The sequence below is a fragment of the Stegostoma tigrinum genome, chromosome 1 (genome assembly GCF_030684315.1).
Source record: "Stegostoma tigrinum isolate sSteTig4 chromosome 1, sSteTig4.hap1, whole genome shotgun sequence".
NCBI lineage: Eukaryota > Metazoa > Chordata > Chondrichthyes > Orectolobiformes > Stegostomatidae > Stegostoma > Stegostoma tigrinum.
In genome coordinates, this window is record NC_081354.1 from 6,528,682 (window position 1) to 6,543,015 (window position 14,334).

At 41.7% G+C, this 14,334-nt stretch overlaps 1 protein-coding gene across 6 annotated transcripts in view; it reads right to left on the reverse strand.

Moving 5' to 3' along the window:
- Positions 1–14,334, reverse strand: part of bmpr1ba (bone morphogenetic protein receptor, type IBa) — a 466,435-nt gene that overhangs the window by 203,732 nt on the left and 248,369 nt on the right. The window lies entirely within an intron of this gene.

The window sequence follows — 14,334 nt, forward strand, 5'->3', positions numbered from 1 at the left end:
ACCGAAGGACAAAAAGTGTTCCCAAACATTCCACAAAGCCAGGTGTGGCTCCTGCATACAGCAGCTGCGCACCCAAACAATCTTCAAACTCGTGTAAGCAAATTGTCATTTTGCAACACGAAACCGCTGCGTAAGTTGGACTGTGGCTTTCCAAATGATACAGGGGATCAGTGCCAAGAGAATTAAAACTGTGAAAGCTTCCTCTTTATTGTTTCTAACTCCTCTCTGCTCGCCTTGATGTTGCCATCTTTCGGCACGTTAGCTGGATGTTATTAACAAAGTATCTTCGAGAAGCCCAATTTGTCTGGGAACTCTGACGCACTGACAGCGGTTTCATATTTTTTCAAACAGGGAGTGACAAAATTTCAAAACTCGTCATGAATTTTTGAAATAAAGTACCGCTTTGCCAATCTGAGGCTTAATTTACATAATTATCGCATCTTGAGGGATGTTAAGAGAAGCATCTTTCAATTTCTGAAAGTCAGCTCATACTTCAACAGACTTCTTCAGCATTGGAATCAGAAAGGGATGCCGACACTGGCCTAGCTCGGGGTGGGGAGGGGGCAGGGGCACATTGCCTGCTGCTGGCCTACACCCCCCAAACTCACTCTCTCGCTCTCTCTCACACACACACTGTCACACACATACACACACACGCACACACTCTCACTCTCTCACACACACGCACCCACTTACACAGTCTTAGACAGACACACACACACACCCTCACTCTCACATATGCACTTACACACAAACCACACTCTCAAACACACATGCACACACACTCTCACACACACACATATATACACTCTTTGTTACACACACACATATTCATTCTCATACACACACACTCTCTCACTGTCTCTCTCTCTCTTACACACACAGAGTCACTCTCTCACACACACAATCACTCTCACACACACACAACTCACACTCACTCCTCACTCTCACTCAAACACCATTCACACACACACCACTCACACATACACACACTCTCACACACACAATCACACACTCACTCACTCACACACACACTCATTGTCACACATATATATATACACACTCACTCGTTCACACACATGCATATGCTCATTCTCTCACACACACTCACTCTCTCTCACACACACATACACACACATATACTCATCCTCACACACACACATACATACACACACATTCTCATAAACTCACTCATACACACACACACACACACACACACACACACACACACACACACAAACCATGATGAAAGGCCAGGTAGCTCAGCAGCGCCACTGTTGATGGTGTGCACTGCTGGGACTGCAGCTCCAGGTGCTTCAATGGCCCACCATCCTTGTAAAGGGTGAAGTGGGACAGGAGAATGCTTTAGCATGCAGCAACCTTCCCTCTAAGCCTCTGTACTTCTAGTTCTGGCAGAAGGTCTGCACTGACAAAAATAAAATTTATCAGAGATGGTGACCAGGAGGGCCCCGACTGATCAGGGACCTTTCAAACCTTCTTGTTATTTTGTGCCTAATTTCAATCTCCCCTCCGCCTACTTGGTTCCAAAGAGAACAAAGCCCATTGATCCAAACTTTCCCCATTACTAAAACGCTGCATTCCTGGCAAGATCCTTGTTAGCCGTTTCTGTTGTCATGAATCCTGTATCACTGTATCCAGTACAATGTGCTGTTCTCTAACTGCAGTCAAATTTGTGATGGTTCCAAGGAAGGATCGCCGGACACAAAACATTAACCCTGACTTTTTCTTCACAGATGCTGTCAGACCCGCTGAGCTTTTCCAGCAACTTTGTTTTTGTTATATTTTATAAAGTCCGGGTATAATCTCCTCATTCTTATTAACTTAGCTTTAGGCCAGTGAAGGGATGGGAAATAAGGTGGGTGTCCAAAGAGATTAAAGACTCAGTCACATGGTTAACAGAATCCCTACAGGGTGGAAACTGGCCCTTCATCCCAACAAGTCCACACTGACCTTCAGAGCATCCCACCCAGCCCCATCCCCCTTTAACCCACCTAATCCACACATCCCTGAACACTACAGGCAATTCAGCATGGTCAATCCACCTAGCTTGCACATCTTTGGACTGTGGGTGGAAACTGGAGCACCTGGAGGAAACACAGGAAGAACATGCAAACTCCACGGGTGGAATCAAACCCGGATTCCTGGCACTGTGAAGCAGCAGTGCTAACCACTGAGCCACCGTGCCACCCATTTAGAATTTTTAGAATGTCGTGAACAGATTCATAAAATAATCAAGAAAGCCTTTGGAATGCTGGCCTTTATATCTATCGGATTGGGGTACAAGGATGAAGAAGTTATGCTGCAGCGATACAAACCGTGGTTCGACCCCACTTGGAGTATTGTGAGCGAACCTGGGCACCATTCCTTTGGAAGGTATAGACTGGCTTTGGTGACAGTATGGTGTAGGTTAACAAGACTTAGACTTCAGGCGTTAAGTTATGAACAGAGATAACACATATTAGGCCTTTTTTCTGCAGAATTAAGAAGGATAAGGGGGTGATCTGATTGAACTCTTCAAGATATTAACATAAAAAGGCAGGGTAAAAAAAACTATTTACACTGGTTGGGGTTTCCAGAATCTTTCAGGAGAGATTTTTGGGAGCACTTCTATATGCAATGAGTGGTAGATGCTTGGAACTCTGTGCCAGAAATGTCGGTTGATGCTGGGTCAGTTGCTAACTTTAAATCTGAGATAGATAATTTTTTGTTAAGCAAAGGTAATAAGGCAAAAGGGCCAAAGGCAGGTGTATGGAGTTAGGCTACAAACCATGACTGCACTGAATGGTGGAACAGACTTGAGAGATTGAATGGCCCACTGACATGTCTAGCTTCCTGTCCCATATACCTTCTCCTGTACATAGCTTGAGCTAAATATTTATAGACTGTCAATTTAAAGACCTAGATCAATAATCTGGAGAACGAGCTCAAATTCTACACAAGTCATTTGGGGACCTGAATAAAATCTGGAACTAAAAAGCCAGTATCAGTAAAAACAATAAATGGATTTTCACTAAAACCTAACTGGCCCCCTGTTGTTCTCTGAGGAAGGAAGTTAGTCATCCTTCCAGTGTGATTACAATCCTATACCAACACAGCTGACTCTTAACTTTCTACTAAAGCAGCCACTCAATTTTAACAAACCATTACAAAGAGTCACATCTTCACCTCATGGACTACAGCGGTTCAAGAAAGTAGCTCATCAACCCCTTTGCAAGGAAATTGGGGATTGGCAGTAAAAGCCAGATTTACCAGTGATCACCACATCCAGAGAATAAGCAACAGGAAAATCACACCATACAGGCACCAATATGACATGGACCAGAATACAGCCAATCTTCATATTAGCTTATTAGATGTAAATTCACAGTGACATAAATGCTGAGGAAGCCCTGAGTAAGACCCGTTCCAAGTGCAATTATTACACAAACAAAAACAGAATTTGCTGGAAAAGCTCAGCAGGTCTGGCAGCATCTGTGAAGAGAAATCAGTGTTATTGTTTTGGGTCCGGTGACCTTGCCTCAGAACTAGGAAAATGTCAGTTTATATGAAGGAGATACGGTGGGGGGAGGGGTAAGGAGTAAACGATAGGTGGGGAAACAGCCTAAAGAGAGAGAGAGAGAGGAGGAGAGTTGGACTGACAAACTGTGGATAACCATCTGGCCAAGAGAGTGAATGGCTGTTTTTAGGAACTGTTAGTGGCTAACAATAGGTAAGTTGTAATGGCAGACTATGTGATTTAAAAAAGGCCTGGTGTATGGGGTTGGGGGCTAGAATTTGGGAGAACAACTATTTCACATTTTGACTGAGTGTAGTGCATTTTGCTATCTCATGCAGAAATTGGAGATCATGGTAACCAAAAAGAGGAACAGATTCTTGATCCAAAATGGGCAACATTGGGTTCACATCAAATTATGGAGGTAGAAAGTTTTACAATATGGCTGTTTAACTCAATGTTGCCACACAGTCTTGATCTGTGGAGTGAATAGGAATATGTAAATGCTTGGGTGTGCTCTATATGCCAAGCTCTTAATTCCCAGCGCACTGTTCTGCGCAGTCATTAACCTGATGTTAATCATTAACAAAAGCAAATAATTGCTGGAAAAACACAGCAGGTCTGGCAGCATCTGTGGAGAGAAAAACAAAGTTAATATTTCAGGTTGATCATCTTTCATCAGAACTGAAAGAAGTTAGAGATGGAACACGTTTTAATCAAGAGATAGGAAAGGGGAAAAAAGACATAGTCTGTGAAATGCTAGAAGACAGAAGCAGGAAAAAATCACAAAAGGGATGACAGTGCTGGGCAATAGAAGATGGTAGTTGATCAGATAAATAAACACAGTGAAAATGTAGTAGGGAAAATAACATAAGTAGAACTGTTAGCAGCTCATGCAATTTCAAAATCAAATGGGAGCCGTGACTACATTCTGAAACTGGGAGCAGTGATTACAATCTGCAATTGGGAATGATGAGTACAATCTGAAATTGGGTACAGTGATCATAATCTGAAATTGGGTATAGTAAACTGGATACAGTGTTTACAATTTGAAATTAGTTGCAGTGATTCCAATCTTTAATTGGGTGTAGTGACTGCAATATTTAATTGGGTGTAGTGATTACAATCTGAAATTGAGAACAATGATTACAATCTTTAATTGGGCATAGTGACTGCAATCTGAAATTGAGAACAATGATTACAATCTTTAATTGAGTGTAGTGATTACAATCTGAAATTGAGAACAATGATTACAATCTTTAATTGAGTGTAGTGATTACAATCTGAAATTGAGAACAATGATTACAATCTTTAATTGAGTGTAGTGATTACAATCCGGAATTGAGAACAATGATTACAATCTTTAATTGGGCGTAGTGACTGCAATCTGAAATTGAGAACAATGATTACAATCTTTAATTGAGTGTAGTGATTACAATCTGGAATTGAGAGCAATGAGTACAGTCTTTAATTGGGTGTAGTGACTGCAATATTTACTCGGGTGTAGTGAATACAATCTGAAATCGGGAGCAGTGATTACAATATGAAATTGTTAAAATCAGTGCTGAGACAGGAGGTTGTAAGATGCTCAATTGATAAATAATGTGCTAATCCTTAAATTTGTTTTCAGCAGCATTAAAAACAGTGTAGAAGACAGAGGACAGAGGGGCCAGAGTGTGGGAAGAATGGAGAATTATAAAAGCAAGTGACTGGCCACTCATGTATAATGGCAGGTGTTGTATCTCCTGTACTTGTCTGGTCAAGAGAAGAAGTGGGTAGAGTGGCACGTATTGAAGATTTTGTGTTTTGGGGAACAGTCCCTTCGGAATGCTAGAAGAGGAACAGAAGAGAAGGTGCATTTGGTATTTCCATCAAGTTGGAAATGGCAGAAGTGGAGGTGACAAGGTGCAGAGCTGGATGAACACATCAGGCCATGCAGCATCATAGGAGCAGAAGGCTGATGTTTCAGGCCTACACCCTTGAATGACCATGCAGCTGGGGTGGAACATGAAGTCATGGGAAACCTTGTTGTAACTCTGAAAGAAAGGTGAGGTTTGGGTTTAAATACCTAGCTGTCATTTCAAGTTTTCTGGCAGTGTGAAGCCAAAACAACTGTGAAAAGCTGGAAACTCGTCCTGGGAATGTAACCTCCTTTAAAGATTGTGTTAAAATTTCAGTGTTTCTAAAGTCCAGTTCAAGTCTCAAATTCAATGCATGCATTGTATATCGTAAAGCCAGCATGAAATACGAAAATCAAGACTTAAGAGAAACCTTAGCTAAACATCTGGGTGGTAAATACTGTAACTTGTTGGACTGTACTTTCTGTTATGCTGAGATGATGGATTATATCCATCTGTCTTCCTCATGTATTTCAAAAGTATATATGGACTTATGTGATATCAAACTGGTTAACTTAGGAATAATACATAATAGAAGACAATGTATCAACATTAAAGTTAACAAAGTGTAGAGGTGGATGAACACAGCAGGCCAAGCAGCATCAGAGGAGCAGGAAAGCTACGTTTTGGGTCTAGATCCTTCTTCAGAAAAGGTCTAAGAAGGGTCTTGACCCAAAATGTCAGCCTTCCTGCTCCTCTGATGCTGCTTGGCCTACTGTATTCGTCCAGCTCTAAACCTTGTTACTTCAGATTCTCCAGCATCTGCAGTTCCTATAATCAATGTATAGGCATTGTTTTGTTATTCTTTGATGAGGTGTCATTGATAAGTCCAGCATTTGATACCCATACCTCACTGCCCTTGGACAGAGTGGCCTACCATGCCACTTCAGAGTTAGGTGTCAATAAGATTCCTGTGGGTTTGGAGTCATGTGTACAGCAGACCAGGTAAGGATGGCATATTTCCTTCCTGCAACTGGTATGAGAGAACAAAATGGGTTTTTAATTACGTTCTTGATAGTTCCATAGTCACTATTACTTAGATCAGCTTTCAATTCTAGAATTGATTTTAATCTCAGCTTTAGCAGATGCAGTGGTAGGATTTGAACCCACATTCCCAATGTACTAACCTGGACTTCTGGTTTAAGCAGGCCAGTGAAATTTAGTGTGTGTGTGTGGACCACACAACTTAGTTTTCATTAAATACAAAGGAATTTATTAAAAACATTAGCAACACTGAGGTGGGTGTAATTTCCTCAATTTTATTAATTAAAAATATCTGTGCCAAGCGCACTGGAGATGGCTGCTTTGAGGAACAATTTATTTCTTATTTTTGGACAGTGATCATTGGTTGTAACATTTTCAGACATAACAGGCTGAGTAAGATTCTTGGAAAAATTGACTTCAAGTGACTAAAATATTCCAATCTTCCAAAAAAGATGAATTACATTGAGTTTATGACATTGCACCAGGGCATTTGACCCAAATGGTCCATGCCAGAATTTATGCACTATGTGGACCTCCTCACACCCTATGTTGGCATAAAAATCTATTCCCCTTGCTCTCATTTTTATTAATTCATTCATGGGATCTGGGCATCACTGGCTGGTCACACTTGTGGTCCATCCTTAGTTACCCTGCAGGGGGTGATGGTGAGCTGTCTTCTTCAGCTACTGCAGTCCATGTGTTATAGGTACACTCACCGTGCTGCTATGGGGACAGTTCTCAGAATTTGATACGTTCTAGTTTCCTTCAGAGGGTATTAATGCTATTCTCCCCAACCAGTCCATTTTGACCACTCACTGGAAAATGAAGGTTCTTCTGAAATCACAATTGGATCTTTTAGTGAATATTTTAGATTTATGATCCCTAGTTTTGGACTCAATACATGTTAACAACACCAGAAGTAGTTTTCTTCACTCTCAACTCTTAACTCATGTTCAAAGAAGTTTCACATTTCATGACCACCCACTCTCTCCACAGTTAACAGGCCATTAAAATCAACAGATCAGAAGCTGTGTTGAAGTTGATCAGCAAACTATCAAGGAATAATTCCTGAAAACCTTGGAGTGAGGCGCACATGTGGGCTGGACATGAGGAACAAGAGGTCTTGCTACAGCTTATGGTTGATGCTAATCACTTTTGTCTTTTCTTTGCCTTCATGCCATCCACTCAATCAAATTTTAGGCTTTGAGAGGGCTTGCACAAGCTAATTGTGGGTGAGTGTGAAGTTATTGACTTTGATCAACAAAGCAGAAAGAGAGAATATTTCTGAAATAGTGAGAAGTTGGGAATTGCAGGTGTCCAAAGGAAATCTGATGCCCTTGTTCACAAGTCTCTAAGGATTTGCATGCAGGTGCAGCAAGTAACAAGGAAGGAAATGATATGTTTGCCTTGATTGCAAAGGGATTGGAGTACAGGAATAAAATTGTCTTGTTGCAGCTGTACAGAGATTTTGTGAGAGTACTTCTTCAGTACTGTCTTCAATTTGGTCTCCTTACTGAAGTATGAATATATTTACCGTGAAAAGAATGCAATGTAAATTCACCAGAATAATCCTTGGAATGGTGGGACTGACCTATGAGGAAAACATAGAGGAGACTGGGTCCATATTCCATGCAGTTTTGAACAAGATGTGACCTCGTTGAAAGTTACAAAAGTTTTGCATGATGTAATAGGGTAGATATAGGTATTTCCCCAGCAATGTGTCAAAATCCAGGAATAAGGATCAGGTCATTTAAGATTGTGATAGTAGGAATTTCTTCTTTCAGAAGGGGGTGAATCTTTAAAATTTTCCACCCCAGAGGGCTGTGGAGGCTCAATCACTGAGTATGTTTCTGACAGAAACCAATTGATTTTTACAGATTCATGATAATAATTGAATATGGAGATATTGGAGAAAAGCAGCATTGAGGCAGATGAACAACCATGATCGAAGTGAATGGTGGAGAAAGTTTGAAGGGCTGAGGGGTCTCTATTCTGTTCCTGACACTTGATACTGCTCTTTCCATTGGAAGGTATAAGCTCCCATTTGTGAAGTAATAAGAGTTTAAGTAGGGTGGGAGTTACATGTGAAGATCAGAGGATCCAACAAGCTTTCCAATAGATTGTCATTTTCCAAAACTTAACCAATGCCCACCCACCCACAGCTGTGGTCATTGCTAATCCCTCCCATTGGAACTTGACCTGACATCTCATGCTGTTTTACACTGACTGACTGCAGACAGGAGATCAAATGCTCAAATTGAAGGACACAAACTTTAAAGACCTCATTACAAACAAGGCAGTCAGTGTAGCATTTATTTTAAAAGGCATAATAAAAGACAGCTACCTGAAAGATACACACATGACGCTTGCTCCCACAATTTATATGTCAGTACGAAGCAAAGATGTAACTGAATTTTATCAGCTGGAACTCTGCCTTCAGCACCTCCAAAGTACCATCCAGAGATCAGTTCAGTCTTTCAAATCTGACTTCTTCCCCAACTATCCAAAATCCAGCATTCTCTTCCCTGAATATCTCTGACTCTCTAACTGTCGCTTTCTTAAAGATACTTTTAAAAATCTCCTTCTTTGGTCATATATCTTAATATTTCTACACGTGACCCAGTGTTAAACTTTGCTGAATCATGATCCTGCGATATGTACTACTCCACTGAAGGCACTACTTAAATGCATGTTGTTGTTGCCCTGAACTAGAGTTAGGGCGTGTGATTGCAGAGTCAAGCAGAGCTAAGTAGCCTTGGGATCCATAGAAATGATAACCTGCATGCTATAAATATCCCATAGCCTTTGCAAATGAAACAGCTACCTGGAACAGACACAACACTAACCTCAATTTCTCTGCATAAAGATGTTTTTAGGCATTATCTCTCAAGCAAAGACGGTCCCTGTCAACACTGCTAACTCCCATATCGTCTCGCAACCAGTAAATGTTCATAAATTAAGTAACATTCTTCCTCAAACTAATAGAAAAATAAGAACAATGAGGACTTTTCAGGCAAGTTCTGGAGCTTGTCAATTCCAATGCACCGGCTTTTTCCATTAAAATGCAACAGAACACAAAACCCTTTAGACTTCAACACCACTTCAGAAACCAACCCCAGGTACCTGCTCTCTAGGGCTATATGCCAATTTGGCTATTTTTTACTACCAGTCTTTCTATTAGTGGAACAGGCAAGTCCACAAATCACTGACCATAAATGTCTTTATTAGTAGATAAATAATGTCCCCTCAAGAGTCAGATTTATTTTTCCGCTTCAAAAATTTCCCATAATTATGCCAAGATCCCATATTTCACAACTTTGAAGTACTTTCATTTAAAATATGCATGGGCCCAATCTGAGATTTCATTGGCGCAGTATGAATATCTGGAAATTATATTATATTGAAGACACTTTTCTTTGGTTCTGCAGTTTAAATGGCTCTTTATGTTTGGTGAGCTCACAGATTTGGTGACACGGTATGAATAACTCACCACATCCTTGGGAAACAACGTTACAGAAACAAACCTTTTTCCTGACTTCTTTATAATATAATTAATTCTGAAGAAATGGCACCACTCCGATCACATTATTAGAGCTCTACAAATGCCTTGTGCAATTTTGTCTGATAAGTGCCTTGGAACATTTTTCTACTTTAAAGGTGGTATATAAATATCAGTTAGTGTAATCCACTTCTGACAATTGATATTCTTGTAAAGTTATTTTAAATCATTTCTTTAGTCTGTAAGTGGCATATTAAATATGTCCGCTTGTACAAATAATTGACTGCCTGAAATATATGTCCTACAGAAAAAAAAACCTTAGATAGGCTGCAATGTTAGTTGTAAGGACTTAAGGAACAGCAGTAAGAATAGGTCATTCGGTCCTTTGAGCCTTTCCCAATCATTCAATAAAGGAGTCAGTGCAGTCGTGATAATACCACTGGACCAGTAATGCAAAGGCATAGGTTAAAACCCTGGAGATGTGGATTCAATTCCACAGAATTTAAACTCAATAAAGAAACCAAAAATAAAAGCTAAACTCAATGATGGTGGCCATGATAGCGATTGTCAATTGTCATAACAACCCACCTGATTCACTAACACCCTTTAAACAAGGAAATATTCCAAGTTTACCCCCCCCCCTACATGTGACTCTAGACTTACAACAATGAGCTTGACTCCTAATTGTTTTCCGAAATGACCTCACAAGCCATTCGGTTCAAGGACAATTTGAGTTGGGCAAGAAATGCTGGCCCTGCAGTGATGCACATATCTGACATGAAAAGATGTCTTGTTAGAAAACAAGATCATCCCTGATCTTCTATCTTAGCTCCACCTTTCCAGAGTACCTCCGTATTCCTGTGTTTTCTTACTTTCCAAACCTTAGAGTGGAACCTGTTCTGAATAGCTGGTTGCTTAGGCACCAGTAAGAAAATAAAGCCAGAAGCATTCATAACACTGAGAAGGAAAAGTTAAATGTATCCGCTAGAATCAGTCTGCATGATCTTGCTAATGGCTGTGCGATGGAAGATATAGGTGGTGCTGAAGTCTTAGGGTCCTGTAAATAGTTATAGTATTGGCAAGAGATTGAACAGGAAACTGGTGGGTCCACCTTGTGGTCAGCCTTCTGAGGTTGGACAAGAGGGTTCTGGGACAGGAGTGGTGCTATGACGTGTGCTCACAAGCAGTAGGACCTTTTCCATCTCAAAAATTGAGATTTTGCTGTCATGTCCAATGTAAAGCAAAACCTCCAGATGAGATATGGACATTTTAATGAGGTGGAAAGAGAGGGCGCCCAACATGATGAAGCAGCCTCTAACTCAGTCAAACTGAATGCTGAGTAACATCACCACAGCCGTGATCACGCATCAGTTTCTGTCTGTGGGAGCTTAGTGTGTGTGCAAATTGGTTTTTGCCCTTTGTACATTCCAATCATATGTACACTTCTGTTGGCTGCAAATCACATTGAGGTGAGAGGAGATATATCAATGCAAATTCTTTCTCTTTGACCATGGACATGAACATTGAAAAGGAAAATCTGTTCAGGAATAAATAGATGCCTGACCTTTACTCACTCATACCCCATCTCTTAGATTAATCAGATAGCCAAAAAAATGTCAGAAATGTGTTATGTATCACTTTAATGTCAATATAAGTATATGCAATTCTCACCAATTCTCTGCTTCATCCCACAGGTCTAGGCATTCAAATATGTCATGACATGGTAATTCCAAGGACTATAACAAATTGTCGTGAAATTATTGTGGTTTATGACCTTATGATGGAGGGACAGTCATCTCACCTCCAGGACATCTATGCAGGAATTTCTCAGGGTAGTATCCTAGTCCCAACCATCTTTAGCTGCTTCATAAATTACTTTCTCTCCATCATAAGGTCGAAAGTGGAGATGTTTGCACAATATTCAGCACCATTCGTGGCTCCTCGGGTACCAATGCAGTTCATGTTTTAATATAAACCCTGTACAATAACCAAACATGGGTTGGCAAGTGCCAAGTAGCATTCACCCCACACAAGTGCCACGCAATGACCAAGAGAGAATGTAGCTGCCATTACCATGACATTCAATGGCAAAATGATTGCTGATCCCCTAGTATGAACATCCTGGAGATTACCATTTACAAGAAAGTGAAGCCTTATTAATATTGTGGTGACAAAACAGGATGTTAGAGGATAGGAACTTCAACAGCAAGTACCTCGACACTTGTCTCGCCATATCCTGTCCATTGTCTACAAGGCTCAAGTCAAGAGTGTCCTGAAATGATCCCCACTTGCCCGGGTGAACGCAGCTCTAACACCACTCAACAAGTTCAATACCATCCAGGTTAAAGCAGCCTGCAGGACTGGCACCACATCCACAAATGTGTATTGTCTACGAGTTGCACTGCAGAAATTCATCAAAGGTCCACTGACAGCACCATCCAAACACACAAACTCTTCCATCTAGAAGGACAAGGACAGTAGATACATGGGATATCACCCCCCTGCAAGTTTCCCTCCAAGCCACTCCTCACCCTGACCTGGAAATATATCGCCGTTCCTGCAGTATCAATGAGTCATAAATCCCCAAATTCCCTCCCCAGTCTAACTACATCAAATGGCTTCAGAAGGGGGCTTACAAACACCTTCTTAAGAGGGCCCAGGGATGAGTAATAGATGTTGGCCCAGTCAGCGATGCCCACATCCCTGAGGGAACAATATTTTTAAAATTAGCCTTCAGTAGGACTGAGGCAGCAAACAGACTGGTATAAATCAAAGTGAGCAATGCACAAAGAAAATAATCTTTCTGGAAACAAGACTCTGTCAGGAGCTAACTACTGATTTAGAGTTGGCCTCAGAGGGACAGCTTACTTTCACTGAGAGCTGGGGCAAAATCTTCAGAACTCACTGAGGTCAACAACAGAGCCAAACAGTGCCCGAAAATCACGAGATTGTTCGGATGGCTTCACCAGCTGCTCCTTGATTTCAACACTTTCTGTTGATGTGGGTTCAGGGATCCTGACGGACCCTCCATGATGTGGGCAGACAGCTTGGCTCATTGTGAATCTTGCTATCGGTTGGTTTAGGATCCTCCAGTGTACTGAAGTGACAGACGGCCAAATCGCTGCTTACAGGTACAGGAGTCCCAGCAGGAATCCTGCAGAACTTGCCTGGGTGAAGATCTAGACAAGGGCTACTGTGTAGAGGGGGCACCCTACTGCAGTAGGGGTGAGTTTGTATTGTCAAGTGACAATCCTTAAGAAGCGGCTGGGAGCGTACCAACTTGTTGAAGCATCCATTGCTTCCTACCTACCGCAGCCAGTGCTCCTCTGAGACTGGCAGGTCTTAACTTGACCCTTCAGCTACCTGAGGGCCACCTATTGCCTTTAACGGGGCAGAGATCCCAAATGCCGTGCCAAATATGGTAGCCCCCTAGCCAGAATACCAAGGCAGTGAACTCTATCAACTCCCCAACCAACCCACTGCCTGGGCTCCAGGAATAATCCTGTATCCTGGAGTTCAATCCAGGCAAATGGAGTTTAATCCAGGCAAATGCGAGGTGATGCATTTTGGAAGATCCAAATCAAGAGCGAACTATACTGTAAATGGAAAAGCCCTGGAAAATTGATGCACAGAGAGATCTGGGTGTTCAGGTTCATTGTACCCTGAAGGTGGCAATGCAGGTCAATAGGGTGGTCAAGAAGATATACAGCATGCTTTCCTTCATCGGACGGGGTATTGAGTACAAGAGTTGGCAGGTCATGTTGCAGTTGTATAGGACTTTGATTCAAACACATTTGGAATACTGTGTACAGTTCTGGTCGCGACATTACTAAAAGAGTGTGGACAATTTGGAGAGAGTGCAGAGGAGGTTCACCAGGATGTTGCCTGGTATGGAGGGCGCTAGCTCTGAAGAGAAGTTGAGTAGATTAGGATTATTTTCATTAGAAAGACGGAGATTGAGGGGGGACCTGATTGAGGTCTACAAAATCATGAGGGGTATAGACAGGGTGGATAGCAAGAAGCTTGTTCCCAGAGTGGGGGACTCAATTACTAGGGGTCACCATTTCAAGGTGAGAGGGCAAAAGTTTATGGGAGGTATGTGTGCAAAGTTCTTTACGCAGAGGGGGTGGGTGCCTGGAACGCGTTGCCAGCGGAGGTGGTAGAGGCGGGCACGATAGCATCATTTAAGATGCATCTAGACAGACACATGAATGGGCAGGGAGCAGAGGGATACACACCCTTGCAAAATAGACAACAGGTTTAGATAAAGGATCTGGATCGGCGCAGGCTTGGAGGGTCAAAGGGCCTGTTCCTGTGCTGTAATTTTCTTTATTCTTTGTATGTTCTTTGTCCTGTCACTGAATCAAAAATTCAATTCTTCATCCTGGGGAATGGCAATCTGCATTTGGAGGAAGCCTGTTCCATTCAGGACTTTAGCT